The sequence below is a fragment of the Oncorhynchus masou genome, chromosome 12 (assembly GCF_036934945.1).
Source record: "Oncorhynchus masou masou isolate Uvic2021 chromosome 12, UVic_Omas_1.1, whole genome shotgun sequence".
Classification (NCBI taxonomy): Eukaryota; Metazoa; Chordata; class Actinopteri; order Salmoniformes; family Salmonidae; genus Oncorhynchus; species Oncorhynchus masou.
In genome coordinates, this window is record NC_088223.1 from 30884483 (window position 1) to 30908732 (window position 24250).

The following is a 24250-nucleotide window of genomic DNA, read 5'->3' on the forward strand; positions in this document are numbered from 1 at the left end:
CTCGAAGCTAGATAATGGTGTTTAGTGACGTCTGATGGCTGCTAATGTGTCGGGACAGACTCCTGGGTCCTCTCCAGCAGCCTTCTCTATTTGTCTCAGTAGGGCTGTCCAAAGTCTGCCTGCCTGGAAAAAAAACTAATCTGTCCGTTCTCTGCATGTTCAGAAAATAGAGTAATAGTAATGGCCTCTAACTCTGCCATGGTTCGTTGGACAAAGCATGAGGAAAACGAATGGCGCTTTTGGATAAATGTGGAAAATAAGGTCTGTGGTAAACACAGGTGTAGGAGATCTTATACATTTTGTTCTGAGAATCTTCATCAGCTAATGACATTTTGTGAATTTTGAAGAGTTTTTATGTAATTATAAAATACACAAAGCACATAATTCATAAAGGTCTGCTATGGTCTCATAGGACAGAGCATCTCCTAAGCCTGTGTTAACCTCACCCCTTATTTCCTGCGTTTATTCCAAAACCCTATTGATTCCCCATAGAGATGCCCGAACGAACCTGCGCTAACTTATTTCCCAGGTTTCAGGACGACAAGTTGGCGCACTCTGACAATAGATAATAAAGTATTGCTCTTCCAAGTCACGTTTCTCTACCTCTGCGTTGGCGCTTATGTTCGCTGCTCTCTGTCACTCACTGGTCTCGTGTGTTGTAAGACTGCACTGGTTGCAATTGCTAATGATTTTACATTTATTTTTATTTAACCTTTATTTAACTAGGCAAGAACAAATTCTTATTTACAATAATGGCCTACTGGGGAACAGTGGGTTAACTGCCGTGTTCAGGGGCAGAACGACCATGTCAGCTCGGGGATTCGATCCAGCAACCTTTCGGTTACAGGCCCAACACTCTAACCACTAGGCGACCTACCGCCCGAAATGATGACGGCGCCACAGAGTTTTAATTGATTCTCCAGAGAGCCCAACTCTCAGTCCACTTACATTTGGCTGGCTGGTAAGAGAAGTTCCTCACACAACACGTTTTAACTGAATGGCCTGTTTAAAACACAGTCTGCTTGATGCCTCTACGTCTGTTTTTGAGGTTGAGCTCTGTGGGGTTCAGCCATGCTTATTATTGACCCACACACAGTCAGACAGAAGTAATTTGTATATAAAGGCTAGTTTTTTTTATTGATCTGTTCTAATTGGTATTCTGTCCCCTTACACTGGCTGAATGCCTCTAGTCATTTTGTGGACATGTGCCTTTTTAAGTTATTTGGAGAGAGACGGGGTGAAAGAAATGAGAATCTGATGAATGATGGGCTGAATAAAAACAGGAGCGACGCTCATGATGGAAATCTGTGATGTTGACCTGGGTTTTATTATTGCCATATAGAATATGACTGAAGGCACTTTCATGATACTCTTCTTTTATGAAGTTTCTCTCACTCCCTCTATCCTTCACTCCACCTCTCCCCTCTCCCTCTATCCTTCACTCCAGCTCTCTCTCCTCTCCCTCTTTCACTCCACCTCTCCCCTCTCCCTCTATCCTTCACTCCGCCTCTCTCCCTCTATCCTTCACTCCGCCTCTCTCCTCTCCCTCTTTCACCCCGCCTCTCTCCTCTCCCTCTTTCACCCCGCCTCTCTCCTCTCCCTCTTTCACTCCACCTCTCCCCTCTCCCTCTATCCTTCACTCCGCCTCTCTACCTCTATCCTTCACTCCGCCTCTCTCCTCTCCCTCTTTCACCCCGCCTCTCTCCTCTCCCTCTTTCACCCCGCCTCTCTCCTCTCCCTCTTTCACTCCGCTCCTCTCCCTCTTTCACTCCGCTCCTCTCCCTCTTTCACTCCGCCCCTCTCCCTCTTTCACTCCGCCCCTCTCCCTCTTTCACTCCGCCCCTCTCCCTCTTTCCTCCGCCCCTCTCCCTCTTTCACTCCGCCCCTCTCCCTCTTTCACTCCGCCCCTCTCCCTCTTTCACTCCGCCCCTCTCCCTCTTTCACTCCGCCCCTCTCCCTCTTTCACTCCGCCCCTCTCCCTCTTTCACTCCGCCCCTCTCCCTCTTTCACGCCGCCCCTCTCCCTCTTTCACGCCGCCCCTCTCCCTCTTTCACGCCGCCCCTCTCCCTCTTTCACTCCGCCCCTCTCCCTCTTTCACTCCGCCCCTCTCCCTCTTTCACTCCGCCCCTCTCCCTCTTTCACTCCGCCCCTCTCCCTCTTTCACTCCGCCCCTCTCCCTCTTTCACTCCGCCCCTCTCCCTCTTTCACTCCGCCCCTCTCCCTCTTTCACTCCGCCCCTCTCCCTCTTTCACTCCGCCCCTCTCCCTCTTTCACTCCGCCCCTCTCCCTCTTTCACTCCGCCCCTCTCCCTCTTTCACTCCGCCCCTCTCCCTCTTTCACTCCGCCCCTCTCCTCTCCCACTCCGCCCCTCTCCCTCTTTCACTCCGCCCCTCTCCTCTCCCCACTCCGCCCCTCTCCTCTCCCTCTTTCACTCCGCCCCTCTCCCTCTTTCACTCCGCCCCTCTCCCTCTTTCACTCCGCCCCTCTCCTCTCCCACTCCGCCCCTCTCCCTCTTTCACTCCGCCCCTCTCCTCTCCCCCACTCCGCCCCTCTCCTCTCCCTCTTTCACTCCGCCCCTCTCCCTCTTTCACTCCGCCCCTCTCCCTCTTTCACTCCGCCCCTCTCCCTCTTTCACTCCGCCCCTCTCCCTCTTTCACTCCGCCCCTCTCCTCTCCCACTCCGCCCCTCTCCCTCTTTCACTCCGCCCCTCTCCTCTCCCACTCCGCCCCTCTCCCTCTTTCACTCCGCCCCTCTCCTCTCCCCCACTCCGCCCCTCTCCTCTCCCTCTTTCACTCCGCCCCTCTCCCTCTTTCACTCCGCCCCTCTCCCTCTTTCACTCCGCCCCTCTCCCTCTTTCACTCCGCCCCTCTCCCTCTTTCACTCCGCCCCTCTCCCTCTTTCACTCCGCCCCTCTCCCTCTTTCACTCCGCCCCTCTCCCTCTTTCACTCCGCCCCTCTCCTCTCCCACTCCGCCCCTCTCCCTCTTTCACTCCGCCCCTCTCCTCTCCCACTCCGCCCCTCTCCTCTCCCTCTTTCACTCCGCCCCTCTCCCTCTTTCACTCCGCCCCTCTCCCTCTTTCACTCCGCCCCTCTCCTCTCCCACTCCGCCCCTCTCCCTCTTTCACTCCGCCCCTCTCCTCTCCCACTCCGCCCCTCTCCTCTCCCCCTCCGCCCCTATCCCTCTTTCACTCCGCCCCTCTCCCTCTTTCACTCCGCCCCTCTCCCTCTTTCACTCCGCCCCTCTCCCTCTTTCACTCCGCCCCTCTCCTCTCCCACTCCGCCCCTCTCCCTCTTTCACTCCGCCCCTCTCCTCTCCCACTCCGCCCCTCTCCTCTCCCTCTTTCACTCCGCCCCTCTCCCTCTTTCACTCCGCCCCTCTCCCTCTTTCACTCCGCCCCTCTCCCTCTTTCACTCCGCCCCTCTCCCTCTTTCACTCCATCCTTCACTCCGCCACTCTCCCCTCTCACTCCATCCTTCACTCCGCCACTCTCCCCTCTCTCCTCTATCCTTCACTCCACATCTCTCCTCTCCCTCTTTCACTCCGCCCCTCTATTCTTCACTCCGCCTCTCTCCCCTCTCCCTCTATCCTTCACTCCGCCCCTCTCACTCCTCTCCCTCTATCCTTCACTCCGCCCCTCTCCCTCCATCCTTCACTCCGCCTCTCTCCCCTCTCCCTCTATCCTTCACTCCGCCTCTCTCCCCTCTCCCTCTATCCTTCACTCCGCCTCTCTCCCCTCTCCCTCTATCCTTCACTCCGCCTCTCTACCCTCTCCCTCTATCCTTCACTCCGCCTCTCTCTCCTCTCCCTCTATCCTTCACTCCGCCCCTCTCCCCTCTCTCCTCTATCCTTCACTCCACATCTCTCCTCTCTATCCTTCACTCTGCCTCTCTCCCCTCTTTCTCTCTCCTCTCCTTCTATTCTTCACTCCACCTCTCTCCCCTCTCTCTCTGTCCTTCACTCCACCTCTCTCCCCTCTCCCTCCATCCTTCACTTCCCCTCTCCCTCTATCCTTCACTCCGCCTCTCTCCCCTCTCACTCTATCCTTCACTCCGCCTCTCTCCCCTCTCACTCTATCCTTCACTCCGCCTCTCTCCCCTCTCCCTCTATCCTTCACTCCGCCTCTCTCCCCTCTCACTCTATCCTTCACTCCGCCTCTCTCCCCTCTCCCTCTATCCTTCACTCCGCCTCTCTCTCCTCTCCTTCTATCCTTCATTCCACCTCTCTCTTTCCTCTCCTTCTATCCTTCACTCCACCTCTCTCCCCTCTCTCCTCTATCCTTCACTCCACATCTCTCCTCTCTCTCTCCTCTCACTCTATCCTTCACTCCACCTCTCTCCCCTCTCTCCTCTATCCTTCACTCCGCCTCTCTATCCTTCACTGCGCCTCTCTCCCCTCTTTCTCTCTCCTCTCCTTCTATTCTTCACTCCACCTCTCTCCCCTCTCTCTCTATCCTTCACTCCACCTCTCTCCCCTCTCCCTCCATCCTTCACTTCCCCTCTCCCTCTATCCTTCACTCCGCCTCTCTCTCCTCTATCCTTCACTCCACCTCTCTCTCCTCTCCTTCTATCCTTCACTCCACCTCTCTCCCCTCTCCCTCTATCCTTCACTCCGCCCCTCTCACTCTATCCTTCACTCCGCCTCTCTCCCCTCTCCTTCACTCCGCCTCTCTCCCCTCTCCTTCACTCCGCCTCTCTCCCCTCTCCTTCACTCCGCCTCTCTCCCCTCTCCTTCACTCCGCCTCTCTCCCCTCTCCTTCACTCCGCCTCTCTCCCCTCTCCCTCTATCCTTCACTCCGCCTCTCTCCCCTCTCCCTCTATCCTTCACTCCACATCTCTCCTCTCTCTCTCCTCTCCTTCTATCCTTCACTCCACCTCTCTCCCCTCTCCCTCTATTCTTCACTCCGCCTCTCTCCCCTCTCCCTCTATCCTTCACTCCACTCCCCTCTCCCTCTATCCTTCACTCCGCCCCTCTCACTCCTCTCCCTCTATCCTTCACTCCGCCCCTCTCCCCTCTCCCTCTATCCTTCACTCCGCCTCTCTCCCCTCTCCCTCTATCCTTCACTCCGCCTCTCTACCCTCTCCCTCTATCCTTCACTCCGCCTCTCTCTCCTCTCCCTCTATCCTTCACTCCGCCCCTCTCCCCTCTCTCCTCTATTCTTCACTCCACATCTCTCCTCTCTATCCTTCACTCAGCCTCTCTATCCTTCACTCTGCCTCTCTCCCCTCTTTCTCTCTCCTCTCCTTCTATTCTTCACTCCACCTCTCTCCCCTCTCTCTCTGTCCTTCACTCCACCTCTCTCCCCTCTCCCTCCATCCTTCACTTCCCCTCTCCCTCTATCCTTCACTCCGCCTCTCTCCCCTCTCACTCTATCCTTCACTCCGCCTCTCTCCCCTCTCACTCTATCCTTCACTCCGCCTCTCTCCCATCTCCTTCTATCCTTCACTCCGCCTCTCTCCCCTCTCACTCTATCCTTCACTCCGCCTCTCTCCCCTCTCCCTCTATCCTTCACTCCGCCTCTCTCTCCTCTCCTTCTATCCTTCATTCCACCTCTCTCTTTCCTCTCCTTCTATCCTTCACTCCACCTCTCTCCCCTCTCTCCTCTATCCTTCACTCCACATCTCTCCTCTCTCTCTCCTCTCACTCTATCCTTCACTCCACCTCTCTCCCCTCTCTCCTCTATCCTTCACTCCGCCTCTCTATCCTTCACTGCGCCTCTCTCCCCTCTTTCTCTCTCCTCTCCTTCTATTCTTCACTCCACCTCTCTCCCCTCTCTCTCTATCCTTCACTCCACCTCTCTCCCCTCTCCTTCTATCCTTCACTTCCCCTCTCCCTCTATCCTTCACTCCGCCTCTCTATCCTTCACTGCGCCTCTCTCCCCTCTCTCTCTCCTCTCCTTCTATCCTTCACTCCACCTCTCTCACCTCTCCCTCTATCCTTCACTCCGCCCCTCTCACTCTATCCTTCACTCCGCCTCTCTCCCCTCTCCTTCACTCCGCCTCTCTCCCCTCTCCTTCACTCCGCCTCTCTCCCCTCTCCTTCACTCCGCCTCTCTCCTCTCTCCTTCACTCCGCCTCTCTCCCCTCTCCTTCACTCCGCATCTCTCCCCTCTCTCCTCTTATTTCACTCCACATCTCTCCTCTCTCTCTCCTCTCCTTCTATCCTTCACTCCACCTCTCTCCCCTCTCCTTCTATCCTTCACTCCACCTCTCTCCCCTCTCCCTCTATCCTTCACTCCGCCTCTCTCCCCTCTCCCTCTATCCTTCACTCCGCCTCTCTCCCCTCTCCTTCACTCCGCCTCTCTCCCCTCTCCTTCACTCCGCCTCTCTCCCCTCTCCTTCACTCCGCCTCTCTCCCCCTCTCCTTCACTCCGCCTCTCTCCCCTCTCCCTCTATCCTTCACTCCGCCTCTCTCCCCTCTCCCTCTATCCTTCACTCCGCCTCTCTCCCCTCTCCCTCTATCCTTCACTCCGCATCTCTCCTCTCCTTCTATCCTTCACTCCACCTCTCTCCCCTCTCCTTCTATCCTTCACTCCGCCTCTCTCCCCTCTCCCTCTATCCTTCACTCCGCCTCTCTCCCCTCTCACTCTATCCTTCACTCCGCCTCTCTCCCCTCTCCCTCTATCCTTCACTCCGCCTCTCTCCCCTCTCCCTCTATCCTTCACTCCGCCTCTCTCTTTCCTCTCCTTCTATCCTTCACTCCACCTCTCTCCCCTCTCTCCTCTATCCTTCACTCCACATCTCTCCTCTCTCTCTCCTCTCACTCTATCCTTCACTCCACCTCTCTCCCCTCTCTCCTCTATCCTTCACTCCGCCTCTCTATCCTTCACTGCGCCTCTCTCCCCTCTTTCTCTCTCCTCTCCTTCTATTCTTCACTCCACCTCTCTCCCCTCTCTCTCTATCCTTCACTCCACCTCTCTCCCCTCTCCCTCCATCCTTCACTTCCCCTCTCCCTCTATCCTTCACTCCGCCTCTCTCTCCTCTATCCTTCACTCCACCTCTCTCTCCTCTCCTTCTATCCTTCACTCCACCTCTCTCCCCTTTCCCTCTATCCTTCACTCCGCCCCTCTCACTCTATCCTTCACTCCGCCTCTCTCCCCTCTCCTTCACTCCGCCTCTCTCCCCTCTCCTTCACTCCGCCTCTCTCCCCTCTCCTTCACTCCGCCTCTCTCCCCTCTCCTTCACTCCGCCTCTCTCCCCTCTCCCTCTATCCTTCACTCCGCCTCTCTCCCCTCTCCCTCTATCCTTCACTCCGCCTCTCTCCCCTCTCCCTCTATCCTTCACTCCACATCTCTCCTCTCTCTCCTCTCCTTCTATCCTTCACTCCACCTCTCTCCCCTCTCCTTCTATCCTTCACTCCACCTCTCTCCCCTCTCCCTCTATCCTTCACTCCGCTCCCCTCTCCCTCTATCCTTCACTCCGCCCCTCTCACTCCTCTCCCTCTATCCTTCACTCCGCCCCTCTCCCCTCTCCCTCTATCCTTCACTCCGCCTCTCTCCCCTCTCCCTCTATCCTTCACTCCGCCTCTCTACCCTCTCCCTCTATCCTTCACTCCGCCTCTCTCTCCTCTCCCTCTATCCTTCACTCCGCCCCTCTCCCTCTTTCACTCCGCCCCTCTCCCTCTTTCACTCCGCCCCTCTCCCTCTTTCACTCCGCCTCTTTCACTCCGCCCCTCTCCCTCTTTCACTCCGCCTCTTTCACTCCGCCTCTTTCACTCCGCCCCTCTCCCTCTTTCACTCCGCCCCTCTCCCTCTTTCACTCCGCCCCTCTCCCTCTTTCACTCCGCCCCTCTCCTCTCCCACTCCGCCCCTCTCCTCTCCCACTCCGCCCCTCTCCTCTCTCACTCCGCCCCTCTCCTCTCCCACTCCGCCCCTCTCCTCTCCCACTCCGCCCCTCTCCCTCTTTCACTCCGCCCCTCTCCCTCTTTCACTCCGCCCCTCTCCCTCTTTCACTCCGCCCCTCTCCCTCTTTCGCTCCGCCCCTCTCCCTCTTTCACTCCGCCCCTCTCCCTCTTTCACTCCGCCCCTCTCCTCTCCCACTCCGCCCCTCTCCCTCTTTCACTCCGCCCCTCTCCTCTCCCACTCCGCCCCTCTCCTCTCCCTCTTTCATTCCGCCCCTCTCCCTCTTTCACTCCGCCCCTCTCCCTCTTTCACTCCGCCCCTCTCCTCCTCTCCCACTCCGCCCCTCTCCCTCTTTCACTCCGCCCCTCTCCTCTCCCACTCCGCCCCTCTCCTCTCCCTCTTTCACTCCGCCCCTCTCCCTCTTTCACTCCGCCCCTCTCCCTCTTTCACTCCGCCCCTCTCCCTCTTTCACTCCGCCCTCTCCCTCTTTCACTCCATCCTTCACTCCGCCACTCTCCCCTCTCACTCCATCCTTCACTCCGCCACTCTCCCCTCTCTCCTCTATCCTTCACTCCACATCTCTCCTCTCCCTCTTTCACTCCGCCCCTCTATTCTTCACTCCGCCTCTCTCCCCTCTCCCTCTATCCTTCACTCCGCCCCTCTCACTCCTCTCCCTCTATCCTTCACTCCGCCCCTCTCCCTCCATCCTTCCTCCGCCTCTCTCCCTCTCCCTCTATCCTTCACTCCGCCTCTCTCCCCTCTCCCTCTATCCTTCACTCCGCCTCTCCCCTCTCCCTCTATCCTTCACTCCGCCTCTCTACCCTCTCCCTCTATCCTTCACTCCGCCTCTCTCTCCTCTCCCTCTATCCTTCACTCCGCCCCTCTCCCCTCTCTCCTCTATCCTTCACTCCACATCTCTCCTCTCTATCCTTCACTCTGCCTCTCTCCCCTCTTTCTCTCTCCTCTCCTTCTATTCTTCACTCCACCTCTCTCCCTCTCTCTCTGTCCTTCACTCCACCTCTCTCCCCTCTCCCTCCATCCTTCACTTCCCCTCTCCCTCTATCCTTCACTCCGCCTCTCTCCCCTCTCACTCTATCCTTCACTCCGCCTCTCTCCCCTCTCACTCTATCCTTCACTCCGCCTCTCTCCCCTCTCCCTCTATCCTTCACTCCGCCTCTCTCCCCTCTCACTCTATCCTTCACTCCGCCTCTCTCCCCTCTCCCTCTATCCTTCACTCCGCATCTCTCCCCTCTCTCCTCTTATTTCACTCCACATCTCTCCTCTCTCTCTTCTATCCTTCACTCCACCTCTCTCCCCTCTCCTTCTATCCTTCACTCCGCCTCTCTCCCCTCTCCCTCTATCCTTCACTCCGCCTCTCTCCCCTCTCCCTCTCTCCCCTCTCCCTCTATCCTTCACTCCGCCTCTCTCCCCTCTCTCCTCTTATTTCACTCCACATCTCTCCTCTCTCTCTCCTCTCCTTCTATCCTTCACTCCACCTCTCTCCCCTCTCCTTCCATCCTTCACTCCACCTCTCTCCCCTCTCCCTCTATCCTTCACTCCGCCTCTCTCCCCTCTCCCTCTATCCTTCACTCCGCCCCTCTCCCTCTCTCCCCTCTCCCTCTATCCTTCACTCCGCCTCTCTCCCCTCTCTCCTCTTATTTCACTCCACATCTCTCCTCTCTCTCTCCTCTCCTTCTATCCTTCACTCCACCTCTCTCCCCTCTCCTTCTATCCTTCACTCCACCTCTATCCCCTCTCCTTCTATCCTTCACTCCACCTCTCTCCCCTCTCACTCTATCCTTCACTCCACCTCTCTCCCCTCTCACTCTATCCTTCACTCCCTCTCTCCCCTCTCACTCTATCCTTCACTCCACCTCTCTCCACTCTCACTCTATCCTTCACTACACCTCTCTCCCCTCTCACTCTATCCTTCACTCCACCTCTCTCCCCTCCTCTCCTTCTATCCTTCACTCCACCTCTCTCTCTCCTCTCCTTCTATCCTTCACTCCGCCTCTCTCCCCTCTCTCCTCTTATTTCACTCCACATCTCTCCTCTCTCTCTCCTTCTATCCTTCACTCCACCTCTCTCCCCTCTCCTTCTATCCTTCACTCCGCCTCTCTCCCCTCTCCTTCTATCCTTCACTCCGCCTCTCTCCCCTCTCCCTCTATCCTTCACTCCGCCTCTCTCCCCTCTCCCTCTATCCTTCACTCCGCCTCTCTCCCCTCTCTCCTCTTATTTCACTCCACATCTCTCCTCTCTCTCTCCTCTCCTTCTATCCTTCACTCCACCTCTCTCCCCTCTCACTCTATCCTTCACTCCACCTCTCTCCCCTCTCACTCTATCCTTCACTCCACCTCTCCCCTCCTCTCCTTCTATCCTTCACTCCACCTCTCTCCCCTCCTCTCCTTCTATCCTTCACTCCACCTCTCTCCCCTCCTCTCCTTCTATCCTTCACTCCACCTCTCTCTCCTCTCCTTCTATCCTTCACTCCACCTCTCTCCCCTCTCCCTCTATCCTTCACTCCGCCTCTCTCCTCTTATTTCACTCCACATCTCTCCTCTCTCTCTCCTCTCCTTCTATCCTTCACTCCACCTCTCTCCCCTCTCCTTCTATCCTTCACTCCACCTCTCTCCTCTCTCCCTCTATCCTTCACTCCGCCTCTCTCCCCTCTCCCTCTATCCTTCACTCCGCCTCTCTCCCCTCTCCCTCTATCCTTCACTCCGCCTCTCTCCCCTCTCCCTCTATCCTTCACTCCGCCTCTCTCCCCTCTCCCTCTATCCTTCACTCCGCCTCTCTCCCCTCTCCCTCTATCCTTCACTCCGCCTCTCTCCCCTCTCCCTCTATCCTTCACTCTGCCTCTCTCCCCTCTCCCTCTATCCTTCACTCCGCCTCTCTCCCCTCTCCCTCTATCCTTCACTCCGCCTCTCTCCCCTCTCCCTCTATCCTTCACTCCGCCTCTCTCCCTCTCCCTCTATCCTTCACTCCGCCTCTCTCCCCTCTCCCTCTATCCTTCACTCCGCCTCTCTCCTCTTATTTCACTCCACATCTCTCCTCTCTCTCCCCTCTCCTTCTATCCTTCACTCCGCCTCTCTCCCCTCTCCCTCTATCCTTCACTCCGCCTCTCTCCCCTCTCCCTCTATCCTTCACTCCGCCTCTCTCCCTCTATCCTTCACTCCGCCTCTCTCCCCTCTCCCTCTATCCTTCACTCCGCCTCTCTCCCCTCTCCCTCTATCCTTCACTCCGCCTCTCTCCCCTCTCCCTCTATCCTTCACTCCGCCTCTCTCCCCTCTCCCTCTATCCTTCACTCCGCCTCTCTCCCCTCTCCCTCTGTCCTTCACTCCGCCTCTCTCCCCTCTCCCTCTGTCCTTCACTCCGCCTCTCTCCCCTCTCCCTCTATCCTTCACTCCGCCTCTCTCCCCTCTCCCTCTATCCTTCACTCCGCCTCTCTCCTCTCTCTCTCCTCTCCTTCTATCCTTCACTCCACCTCTCTCCTCTCTCTCTCCTCTCCTTCTATCCTTCACTCCACCTCTCTCCCCTCCTCTCCTTCTATCCTTCACTCCACCTCTCTCCCATCTCCTTCTATCCTTCACTCCACCTCTCTCCCCTCTCTCCTCTATCCTTCACTCCACATCTCTCCTCTCTCTCTCCTCTCACTTTATCCTTCACTCCACCTCTCTCCCCTCTCTCCTCTATCCTTCACTCCACATCTCTCCTCTCCTCTCTCACTCCCCTCTCTCCTCTATCCTTCACTCCACATCTCTCCTCTCTTTCTCCTCTCACTCTATCCTTCACTCCACCTCTCTCCCCTCTCCCTCTATCCTTCACTCCACCTCTCTCCCCTCTCCCTCTATCCTTCACTCCACCTCTCTCTCCTCTCCCTCTATCCTTCACTCCACCTCTCTCTCCTCTCCCTCTATCCTTCACTCCACCTCTCTCCCCTCTCCCTAATCGATTCCATGGCGGCATTAAAACAATTGAATGGTCATTCAAGAGGTTCAGACCTGCCGTTGATTTTTCTATTGTGACTCAAAGGCCAGTCTTATCTGCTCACAAACCTCAGTTATCACTGCAGATGGAGTGCTGTGATTTGTTGTGTGATGGACCATGAACAGTAAGGAATGTGGGTATTGTTTCCTAAAGACCAGCGGTGTTGTTGTGTAAATGTGACATTTTGGATGGTAGGACTTAAAGCTCAGAGGGCTTTAGAAGCCAAACGCCAGAATTGTAGCAGGCAGACATTCTCCCAAACGATAGCTGCATTATACGATATATTTTTTAGTCCCCCCAGGATTCTGCTATTGCATAATGCACAATGTTAAATCAACCAATCCACACACATTATGCGAGAACTCGCAATTTTGACCAATCACCGCACTTTTACCGCATACAACAGTCCAATCAAAAGAGGGATTGCAATTTTGAGCACTGTTACCGTGGGACACCGACCAATCAAAGCACATAAGAACAAAAATGATTTCCCCGTGTCAGCATGTGAAGCTGAAATTTGATGACGGGCAGAACAATGAACAGGAATCCATCTCATTTACCAACAGTTGTCACGGCTGAAGACCATGAAAAACTATTTCCAAATGTTTTACATCGGAGATGTGCAATTTGGAAGGGGGTGGGGTCCACAAAAAATATGAACTCATCTTGAGGGGCTGCAGTGGTTCGCGGCTCTGCAATTCTACACATTTTGCCATGTATCGGAGAAGTCTTTGCAATTGTGCAACTATTTTTCTGCAATTCTACACATTTTTCTATATGGAGGAGGGAGAGAAATATTTGCAGTTTTTAATATGACATCTGAGTGAGATTGTCGGTAATTTGACAATGATTACTACAAATTTAGACGGTCAAGCCAGCTAATTTACCAATCCAACATAATTTTAGCTGACATTGTTCATTGAGTGACATAAGGAGGGAAACTGCTTATGCACAACCACATTTAGAAATTGCACCTTTTGTATTCTACTATTGTAACTCTCTGAGCAGTAAGTTTTTTTGTGTTTTTCACCTTTATTTAACCAGGTAGGCCAGTTGAGAACAAGTTCTCATTTACAACTGCGACCTGGCCATGATCAAGCAAAGCAGTGTGACCAAAACAACAACCCAGAGTTACACATGGAATAAACAAACGTACAGTCAATAACACAATAGAAAAATCAATGTACAGTGTGTGCAAATGGAGTAAGATTAGGGAGGTAAGGCAATAAATAGGCCATAGTGGCGAAATAAATACAATTTAGCAATTGAACACTGGAGTGATAGATATGCAGATGATGATGTGCAAATAGTTCAGACCCCGACTGAGTTTGGGAATTGATCCGCGTGCCTACAAAAGGGGGGCTGCCAGTTGCCCATCTCTATTTTACATGAAAGTGGGGGTGAATTGTTGTGCAGGAACACAAGAGAAAGTCACTTCGAATCCGAAAAGAATGTTCAAAGAATGTCCGCACAGCCACCGCAGCAGCGGAAGGCAGCAGCGGAAGGCAGCAGCGGAAGGCAGCAGCGGAAGGCAGCAGCGGAAGGCAGCAGCGGAAGGCAGCAGCGGAAGGCAGCAGATAACCATATAGCCAAAGAGAGAGCAGGGAAATCTGTGGTGGTGATGTGCAGTTTGCAAACAATTCATTCTTTTTGAACAACCATTTTTATTGATTCGAGAATAATCATTATTCTTTTTTGTTTGAGCTGCTGGCCGCAATGAATCAATAAATCACAATGAAGGATTGAGCCACTCTGCTCCGGCTGAGTGCAGCGGCTTCAGAGACATTTTTCTGGACCCCAGGAAGAGGAGCTTCTGCTTTGGCAGCTAATGGGGATCCATAATAAATACAAACTCTCTATCAAATGTGCGTGCTAGAACATTGATCATGACTCAGACAGCATCAAGACATATTCTGCTTAAAATCGTACTAGAACTGAGCACACATTACTTTTTATTGCTTTATATGAAATGAACATAACGTTTATTTTATGTAAAACCGCTGCAGTATCAAGCATTCTTTGCAGCATATATCACCAAAAAAACGTAAAAATCCTGGAGGTATGATTTTGTGTGTGTGTGTCATGAAGAACATCTGGCTTAACTAACAATCTATTCAAAGGCCCCTCGAATCTCAGTCCAATGCTTATTCTGTCCCCTGTGTATTAGATTGGTGTCCCTTAGGAGGTGCTCTGTGTAGGAAGTGTCTTTCTTGGTTCAGTGGTACTCCATTTTCTTTCAGCAATATTTCTTACAACTGGATTTCACAATATAAAATAATGGATTTATTGTGAAGGTGTAGGCTATATTACATGGATTTATTAGACTTTTTAAAATGGCTTGTAGCCAGGAGATGCTAAATGTGTTTATGTTCATTCACGGTCAATTACCATGAGACCAACCTATTTATTTGCTTGACAATCACCGGCTGACAACATTTCGTGACCGCCACAGCCCTATGTCCAATCAACTGAACTTACCACAAGTGGACTCCAATCAAGTTGTAGAAACATCTCAAGGATGATCAATGGAAGCTGGATGCACCTGAGTTTAATTTCGAGTCTCCTAGCAAAGGGTCTGATTTTTTTATTATTTTTTTTATTTTATTTTTTTACACGTTTGCAAACATTTCTAAAAACCTGCATTCTCTTTGTCATTATGGGGTATTGTGTGTAGATTGCTGACAATCTATATATTTTTACGCATTTCGAATAGGGCTGTAACAAAATGTAGGAAAAGTCAAGGGGTCTTGAGTACTTTCCGAATGCGCTGTATACAGGGGTATAGGGTACAATTTGTGACGCACACTTCTCTGTCAGGTAGGCTGGCTGCTGACTCACATTTTAAAACGTCAGGGCTGGTTCCATCCCAAGATGTCTCAGTTTACAAGAAGCAGCAAAATGTATACAGTTGCCTGGTGGTGTGTTGTATGCCAACTGGGTGACCTTTACTTTAGAACTCATGCAGCCTTGTTAGCACTGTGATTAGCGAGGCTTTATTATTCTGCCATAGACCCCTGCTAGCAGTTATGCCGTTATCTGCTTTAGCCAATCTATCTGGAGTAGGTGAACTTAGTTTCATGTTCTTTAACCATTCAGCCTGGTTGGCTTCTTAGTGGTTTAGTTATCCGGACCTTTAGCATTACTCCACCATTTCATTGTCCTTGTGGTTTGTGACCCGCCCTGAGATTGGAAGGGTGGGAGTTCGATCCCCGGCTCCATCCCCGAGTCATACCAAAGACTGTAAAAATGGGTTCCGGTGTGTCGCTGCTTAGCATTCAAGAGATCTATTTGTGTTAAGGCCCAACGATAGACTGGCATCCTGTCCAGGGGTTGTGCTTGTACATCAAGCTGCCTCACGCTACAGAAACAGGTAGATAGGCTCCTGCTCCAGTAAGTCTTTCCGGCTTGCACAACCCAAGGCTCAAGACTACTTGCCATAGGACACTGCTTGGACCTCCCAGCCTTTAAAACTCCTATAACCCGGTTGGCGTTGTGTACCTGATCAATCCTACACTGCCTGCAGTCATCTGATCTGATAGGGTTTACTGGCATGTAGTCGTGGCTGATCAGACATTGTTTTATGTGTCAGTAAAACCCGGGAACAGACAGGATTCATCCCCCAGTATCTCTAATTGGATCAGGAGGTGTTCTGCTGAGATGTAAACATCTCACCAGTACGTGATGTCTCCGTGTCCTCAGAAGCTCTTGGGTTGAGGTCTAATTTGATTTGACTGGCTACAGCAGCAACATTTCAAATACTATTTGAATCCAAGTATTTTTTCTCTGACTAATTAGTACTGTTCTGGACTGAGTTGCAGTATATCCTATGTTTTCATCCAGTCAGCCATGTCACTTGGCACATCCTGTACTAATGAATGCTAACGATATGTCCTTCAAGGCCAGAGTTTCCCCTTTGACTTACTGAGTGTTCAGTCCCTCTTGACTCCCTCAGGAGAATTGACTGTTACTGGCCGCATCACATCAATGGTGAGTCAAGCTGCTCATTAGTCTGTGTAATGAGGGATACAGTTGAAGTCGGAAGTTTACGTACATCTTAGCCAAATACATTTAAGCTCAGTTTTTCACAATTCTTGACATTTTAATTCTAGTAAAATTCCCTGTCTTATGTCAGTTAGGATCACCACTTTATTTTAAGAATGTGAAATGTCAGAATAATAGTAGAGATTTATTTCAGCTTTTATTTATTTCATCACATTCCCAGTGGGTCAGCAGTTTACATACACTCAGTTAGTATTTGGTAGCATTGCCTTTAAATTTGGGGGAAACTTGGGGCAACTTGGGGCAAACCTTCCGGGTAGCCTTCAACAAGCTTCCCACAATAAGTTTGGTGAATTTTGGCCCATTCCTCCTGACAGAGCTGGTGTGACTGAGTCAGGTTTGGTGGCCTCCTTGCTTGCACACACTTTTTCAGTTATGCCCACCAATGTTTTATAGGGTTGAGATCAGGGCTTTGTGATGGCCACTCCAATACCTTGACTGTGTTGTTCTTAAGCCAGTTTTGCCACAACTTTGGAAGTATGCTTGGGGTCATTGTCCATTTGGAAGACCCCATTTGCGACCAAGCTTTAACTTCCTGACTGATGTCTTGATGTTGCTTCATTTTTTTCCCCAATAATTTTCCTACATCATATGATGCCATCTAATTTGTGAAGTGCACCAGTCCCTCTTACAGCAAAGCACCCCCACACCATGATGCTGCCCCCCCTGGGCTTCATGGTTAGGATGGTGTTCTTATGCTTGCAAGCCTCCCCCTTTTTCCTCCAAACATAACGGTGGTCATTATGGCCATACAGTTCCATTTTTCTCCAAAAAGTACAATCTTTGTCCCCATATGCAGTTGCAAACCGTAGTCTGGATTTTTTTTTAAGGCGGTTTTGGAGCAGTGGCTTCTTCCTCGCTGAGCGGCCTTTCAGGTTATGTCGATTTAGGACTCGTTTTACTGTGGATATAGATACTTTTGTACCTGTTTCCTCCAGCATCTTCACAAGGTCCTTTGCTGTTGTTCTGCGATTGATTTGCATTTTTCGCACAAAAGTATGTTTATCTCTAGGAGACAGAACACCTCTCCTTCCTGAGCGGTATGACGGCTGCGTGGTCCCATGGTGTTTATACTTGCGTACTATTGTTTGTACAGATCAACGTGGTACCTTCAGGCGTGTGGAAATTCCTCCCAAGGATGAACCAGACTTGTGAAGGTCTACCAATTTTTTTTCTGAGGTCTTGGCTGATTTCTTTTGATTTTCGTTTGATGTCAAGCAATGAGTTTGAAGGTAGGCCTTGAAATACATCCACAGGTACACCTCCAATTGACTGAAATTATGTCAATTAGCCCATCAGACGCTTCTAAAGCCATGATGTCGTTTTCTGGAATTTTTCAAGCTTTTTAAAGGCACAGTCAACTTAGCGTATGTAAACTTCTGACCCACTGGAATTGTGCTACAGTGAATTATAAGTGACAATTGTTGTAAAAATTACTTTTCATGCACAAAGTAGATGTCCTAACTAGAGGTCGACCGATTAATCGGAATGGCCGATTTAATTAGGGACGATTTTTCAAGTTTTCATAACAATCGGAAATTATCATTTTTGGGCGCCGATTTGCCTTTTTTTTTTACACCTTTACGTAACTGACTTGCCTAGTTAAGTAAAGATTAAGAACACATTCTTATTTTCAATGACGGACCAGTGGGTTAACTGCCTCGTTCATTAGTTAGAACGACAGATTTTCACCTTGTCAGCTCGGGGGAACCAATCTTGCAACCTTACAGTTAACTAGTCCAACGCAATAATGACCTGCCTCTCTCTCGTTGCACTCCAAGGAGACTGCCTGTTACGCGAATGCAGTAAGCCAAGGTAAGTTGCTAGCTAGCATTAAACTTATCTTATAAAAAACAATCAATCATAATCACTAGTTAACTACACATGGTTGATGATATTACTAGATATTATCTAGCGTTGCATATAATCTGACTGAACATACAAGTATCTAAGTATTTGACTGAGCGGTGGTAGGCAGAAGCAGGCGTTTAAACATTCATTCAAACAGCACTTTCGTGCATTTTTGCCAGCAGCTCTTCCTTGTGCGTCAAGCATTGCGCTGTTTATGACTTCAAGCCTGTCAACTCCCGAGATGAGGCTGGTGTAACCGAAGGGAAATGTCTGGCTAGTTAGCGCGCGCTAATAGCGTTTCAAACTTCACTCGCTCTGAGCCTTGGGGTGGTTGTTTCCCTTGCTCTGCATTGGTAACGCTGCTTTGTTGTGGTGGCTGTTGTCGTTGTGTTGCTGGTTCGAGCCCAGGGAGGAGCGAGGAGAGGGACGGAAGCTATACTGTTACACTAGCAATACTAAAGTGACTATAAGAACATCCAATAGTCAAAGGTTAATGAAAGGGAAATAGTCCTATAATTCCTATAATAACTACAACCTAAAACTTCTTACCTGGGAATATGGAAGACTCATGTTAAAAGGAACCACCAGCTTTCATATGTTCTTAGCACATATTGCACTTTTACTTTCTTCTCCAACACTTTGTTTTTGCATTATTTTAACCAAATTGAACATGTTTCATTATTTACTTGAGGCTAAATTTATTTTATGTATTATTTTAAGTTAAAATAAGTGTTCATTCCTTATTGTTGTAATTGTTATTATTACAAATATATTTTTTTTACTTCGGCCTATTAATCTGTATCGGCTTTTTTGGTCCTCCAATAATCGGTATCGGTATCGGCGGCGTTGAAGAATCATAATCGGTCAACCTCTAGTCCTAACCGACTTGCCAAAATTATAGTTTGTTAACAAGAAATTTGTGGAGTGGTTGAAAAACGAGCTTTAATGACTCCAACCTAAGTGTTTGTAAACTTCCGACTTCAACTGTATGTGTGAGTGTCTGTCTGAGACTGATGAGCCAGGTAACACTGTCTGTCTGAGACTGATGAGCCAGGTAACACTGTCTGTCTGAGACTGATGAGCCAGGTAACACTGTCTGTCTGAGACTGATGAGCCAGGTAACACTGTCTGTCTGAGACTGATGAGCCAGGTAACACTGTCTGTCTGAGACTGATGAGCCAGGTAACACTGTCTGTCTGAGACTGATGAGCCAGGTAACACTGTCTGTCTGAGACTGATGAGCCAGGTAACACTGTCTGTCTGAGACTGATGAGCCAGGTAACACTGTCTGTCTGAGACTGATGAGCCAGGTAACACTGTCTGTCTGAGACTGATGAGCCAGGTAACACTGTCTGTCTGAGACTGATGAGCCAGGTAACACTGTCTGTCTGAGACTGACTGATGAGCCAGGTAACACTGTCTGTCTGAGACTGACTGATGAGCCAGGTAACACTGTCTGTCTGAGACTGACTGATGAGCCAGGTAACACTGTCTGACTGAGACTGATGAGCCAGGTAACACTGTCTGTCTGAGACTGACTGATGAGCCAGGTAACACTGTCTGACTGAGACTGACTGATGAGCCAGGTAACACTGTCTGACTGAGACTGACTGATGAGCCAGGTAACACTGTCTGACTGAGACTGACTGATGAGCCAGGTAACACTGTCTGACTGAGACTGACTGATGAGCCAGGTAACACTGTCTGTCTGAGACTGATGAGCCAGGTAACACTGTCTGTCTGAGACTGACTGATGAGCCAGGTAACACTGTCTGTCTGAGACTGACTGATGAGCCAGGTAACACTGTCTGACTGAGACTGACTGATGAGCCAGGTAACACTGTCTGACTGAGACTGACTGATGAGCCAGGTAACACTGTCTGTCTGAGACTGACTGATGAGCCAGGTAACACTGTCTGACTGAGACTGATGAGCCAGGTAACACTGTCTGACTGAGACTGATGAGCCAGGTAACGCTGTCTGTCTGAGACTGACTGATGAGCCAGGTAACACTGTCTGACTGAGACTGATGAGCCAGGTAACACTGTCTGTCTGAGACTGACTGATGAGCCAGGTAACACTGTCTGTCTGAGACTGATGAGCCAGGTAACACTGTCTGTCTGAGACTGATGAGCCAGGTAACACTGTCTGACTGAGACTGATGAGCCAGGTAACACTGTCTGACTGAGACTGATGAGCCAGGTAACACTGTCTGTCTGAGACTGATGAGCCAGGTAACACTGTCTGTCTGAGACTGATGAGCCAGGTAACGCTGTCTGTCTGAGACTGACTGATGAGCCAGGTAACACTGTCTGTCTGAGACTGATGAGCCAGGTAACACTGTCTGTCTGAGACTGATGAGCCAGGTAACGCTGTCTGTCTGAGACTGATGAGCCAGGTAACGCTGTCTGTCTGAGACTGATGAGCCAGGTAACACTGTCTGTCTGAGACTGATGAGCCAGGTAACGCTGTCTGTCTGAGACTGATGAGCCAGGTAACGCTGTCTGTCTGAGACTGACTGATGAGCCAGGTAACACTGTCTGTCTGAGACTGATGAGCCAGGTAACACTGTCTGTCTGAGACTGATGAGCCAGGTAACGCTGTCTGTCTGAGACTGATGAGCCAGGTAACGCTGTCTGTCTGAGACTGATTAGCCAGGTAACGCTGTCTGTCTGAGACTGACTGATGAGCCAGGTAACACTGTCTGACTGAGACTGATGAGCCAGGTAACACTGTCTGACTGAGACTGATGAGCCAGGTAACACTGTCTGACTGAGACTGACTGATGAGCCAGGTAACACTGTCTGACTGAGACTGATGAGCCAGGTAACACTGTCTGACTGAGACTGACTGATGAGCCAGGTAACACTGTCTGACTGAGACTGATGAGCCAGGTAACACTGTCTGTCTGAGACTGATGAGCCAGGTAACGCTGTCTGTCTTGAGACTGATGAGCCAGGTAACGCTGTCTGTCTGAGACTGACTGATGAGCCAGGTAACGCTGTCTGTCTGAGACTGACTGATGAGCCAGGTAACGCTGTCTGTCTGAGACTGATGAGCCAGGTAACGCTGTCTGTCTGAGACTGATGAGCCAGGTAACGCTGTCTGTCTGAGACTGATGAGCCAGGTAACGCTGTCTGTCTGAGACTGATGAGCCAGGTAACGCTGTCTGTCTGAGACTGATGAGCCAGGTAACGCTGTCTGTCTGAGACTGATGAGCCAGGTAACGCTGTCTGTCTGAGACTGATGAGCCAGGTAACGCTGTCTGTCTGAGACTGATGAGCCAGGTAACGCTGTCTGTCTGAGACTGATGAGCCAGGTAACGCTGTCTGTCTGAGACTGATGAGCCAGGTAACGCTGTCTGTCTGAGACTGACTGATGAGCCAGGTAACGCTGTCTGTCTGAGACTGACTGATGAGCCAGGTAACGCTGTCTGTCTGAGACTGACTGATGAGCCAGGTAACACTGTCTGTCTGAGACTGACTGATGAGCCAGGTAACACTGTCTGTCTGAGACTGACTGATGAGCCAGGTAACACTGTCTGTCTGAGACTGAGGAACAAGTGTTTGGTTTGAGTGTCTCCTCCCTTATCAGCTGTGTTCCAGGTCTCTGTCTGCTTCTCGCCTTTCACACCTCAGTACAAATTAGACAGATACGACTGCGCCTTCCTGTGATAAGCATCAGACAGACGCAGCCTTGCCCACCCGGTGTAAACACGGCCCACCCTCCCGGTAATGACCACCACTATATAGTATTCACTCTGATCTGGAGGAAAGGGAACATTTAAGCCACAATCCACTTTTCCCCTCGTCTATGCATTTTGTTCCTCTTCCATCTTCTTCACGCAACGAAAAATCTTTCAGATTGTCTTGAATAAATCATGAAAGGGAGAGCCAGACAGCCGAAGGGTGTAAATCTGCTCCTCTCCCAACAGCCTAACTTTCAGACGGTGTGCCGCGACTGATCAACATTAATCAGCAACGCTACAAAGATTGATATTCACACTGGCTGACGACTCATACTTTGCTCAGGGATTTTTCTGTTGTGATCAGAATTGAGATTATTCAACCCCCTCCATTTAGTCGTAGACAACAACAACAAAAAGGCTAGAACCTATTGAAGGAGTAGTTCACTATTTTACAGCATGTTTGATGATTCCTCACCCTGAAAATAGTCTATGGATCAGGAGAAATTGCAATCCATGGCTTGGTTTTTCTTAAACAGCCACAACAAACTTCAGCTAACTATAGCCACCGCTAGCTAAAACTCAATGGTAATGATGGGGGCATTGTTCTAATGGCAAAATCACCTTTAAGAAACATCCAAACCATATATGGTGTTGATTTTGCTCATGGGGGATCACCTGACCCAATCCCTTCCATTGATTTTTAGCTCGTGGTTGCTAAAGTTACCTGAAGATTGTAGTGTCTGTTCAAAGAAAGCCAAACTATGGATTGCAATTTATCCTGGCCCATAGCCTACTTTCAGGGTGAAGAACCTGACATGTTGTAAAATAGTGGTCTACTCCTTTAAGGTCTATATTTCAGTGTTGAAGGTGGTCTTAGCATAGTGCAGGCTATGTCTTTTTGATTCATCTTGAACTTATACCATGATTGTTTAAATGCACAGTATCATGACAGCTGAATGTACACTAATGTTGTGGATGTGCAGTAGTTACTAGCTACATTACGGACATAACAAGATGATTACAGTTCTCCTAATGGTCTCTTATCGAGGTAGGGGGCTCCATTCACACATCCCTGGGTTCTCACTATACCCTGTGCAACACTGCTGCATTTCTTTACATTTATTTAATCAGAGCTTTATTACAAGACCGGGATAGTTAATGTTATGCTTAGCCAGTATTGCCAATTTGTTTCGGATTCTCATCAAAGAGCTGATGTCTTGATAACATATATTTGAATAATTTCCTGATTTAATATAGTTTCATCATGTAAGTCTGTTACTTGTGTTAAGTTGTACTGGCAATGATCACAAGCATGAAGTCTAGATATGTAAATTGCATGAGTGCAATGACAAGAAAACGTGGTGACCTTTTGAAGAGATACTTCGGGATTTTGACAATGTCTCTGCGTTCAGTATGAAAGAAGTTGGGAGGTAGTTTTGTGAGCCAATGCTAACTAGCGTCAGCTCAATGACAGGTAGTCGATGGTAACAACTAGCACGCTAGCCGTTACCATAGACTTCCAGTCATTGTACTAACGCGAGTTAGCATTTGCGCTAACACTAGTTAGCAACTTCCTTCCTTAAGATGTGATTGTAAAGTAGTGTAAGGCCAGTGAGGATGCTAAGAGACTTCGTTGAGACCTAATAGCACATCAACATCTCGTAGAACTCCTCAGTCACCATGGTGACTCATGCTCACCCAATGATCTCTCAACACGCTCCAGGTTATTGATCACATAGTGACCAGATCAGTGGGGTCCGACCCTAGTGGACAGCCGTCTGACCTCTGTCTGACCTGAATGAGAAAGAATACGGTCGCTACTTCAACCAGATATAACCCAACGAAGGCTAGACGCTAAGATGGTTTGCTATTAGCAACAATAGGTTTAAATGGAGAAATGATTTTACACTGCTGCAGTGCTACGGGAGGGAATGAAACATGACACAGCTCTTTCTTATCTTTGATTGATAGAATCACATGATGGTTGAAATTAGCCAGCTCGTCCATGCTCTCTGTAATGAATGCTCTACCAAAATGCTTTCTGTGTACGTTTTTCGGAGGAGAACTAATTTTGTCAGTGTGAATCTGTCGGATGTTTGATTACACAACCAGACTTGACAATGATTCTTTAGAGTCCGTCCTTGTTTCAGTGGATGGCCAACTCCTCTTTTCAGCTTTCAGCTCTCGCCTCTTCAAACCAGCACAAAAGCCCAGCATGACTAAGAGAAGAGCCAGCCTTGTGAAAAATAAATGGAAAAACAAGACCAGTGCTCAGAATGCCGTGTCCCCGAAAAACCGACACATCATCTGGCTCCAAGCGAATGAGAAGCCTTTATCTTTGAGATTAGTCTCATTGTATCTCCTCTCAGTACAGAACAGAAGGGAACGGGGCAGTCAAGGAATGTCTCCCTAGGAGTTGGTTGTAATGAGATGGCCATTGTGTCTCTGCCTTCACAGGATAGAGACAGATAAGCTTTGGAGATTGGGCTACTGTCTTCCGCAGATGAGCCCCGTGCTTCCCCTCGCCTCCTCTCTTCTCACCGTCCCCTCTTTTCCACTCTACCAACCGAATAGGAGGCTGCCAGAAGAAGACATCAATGTATCACATTTGACAAGGGCCAGTGGGGGGATACAAATAATTCAGTATTCAGCATGGATCATCCAAGATTTCCATGTTTCTACAATGGGAAGAAAAAGCTTTTTGTCTGTGAAATTGTGTTGTTTCGAGCTTTCTGAGTAATCTCTGTAATCAGACATAATGAATGCCTGTGAGTGGCTCTCCCTCCCCTTCCTGGTTGGCTTTGTCCCAGCCGGACTAGGTTCAGAT

General features: G+C 50.1%; 1 protein-coding gene across 1 annotated transcript in view; it reads left to right on the plus strand.

The window, feature by feature from the left end:
* LOC135549835 (RNA polymerase II subunit A C-terminal domain phosphatase-like) overlaps positions 1-24250 on the plus strand; it is a 159932-nt gene that overhangs the window by 27383 nt on the left and 108299 nt on the right. The window lies entirely within an intron of this gene.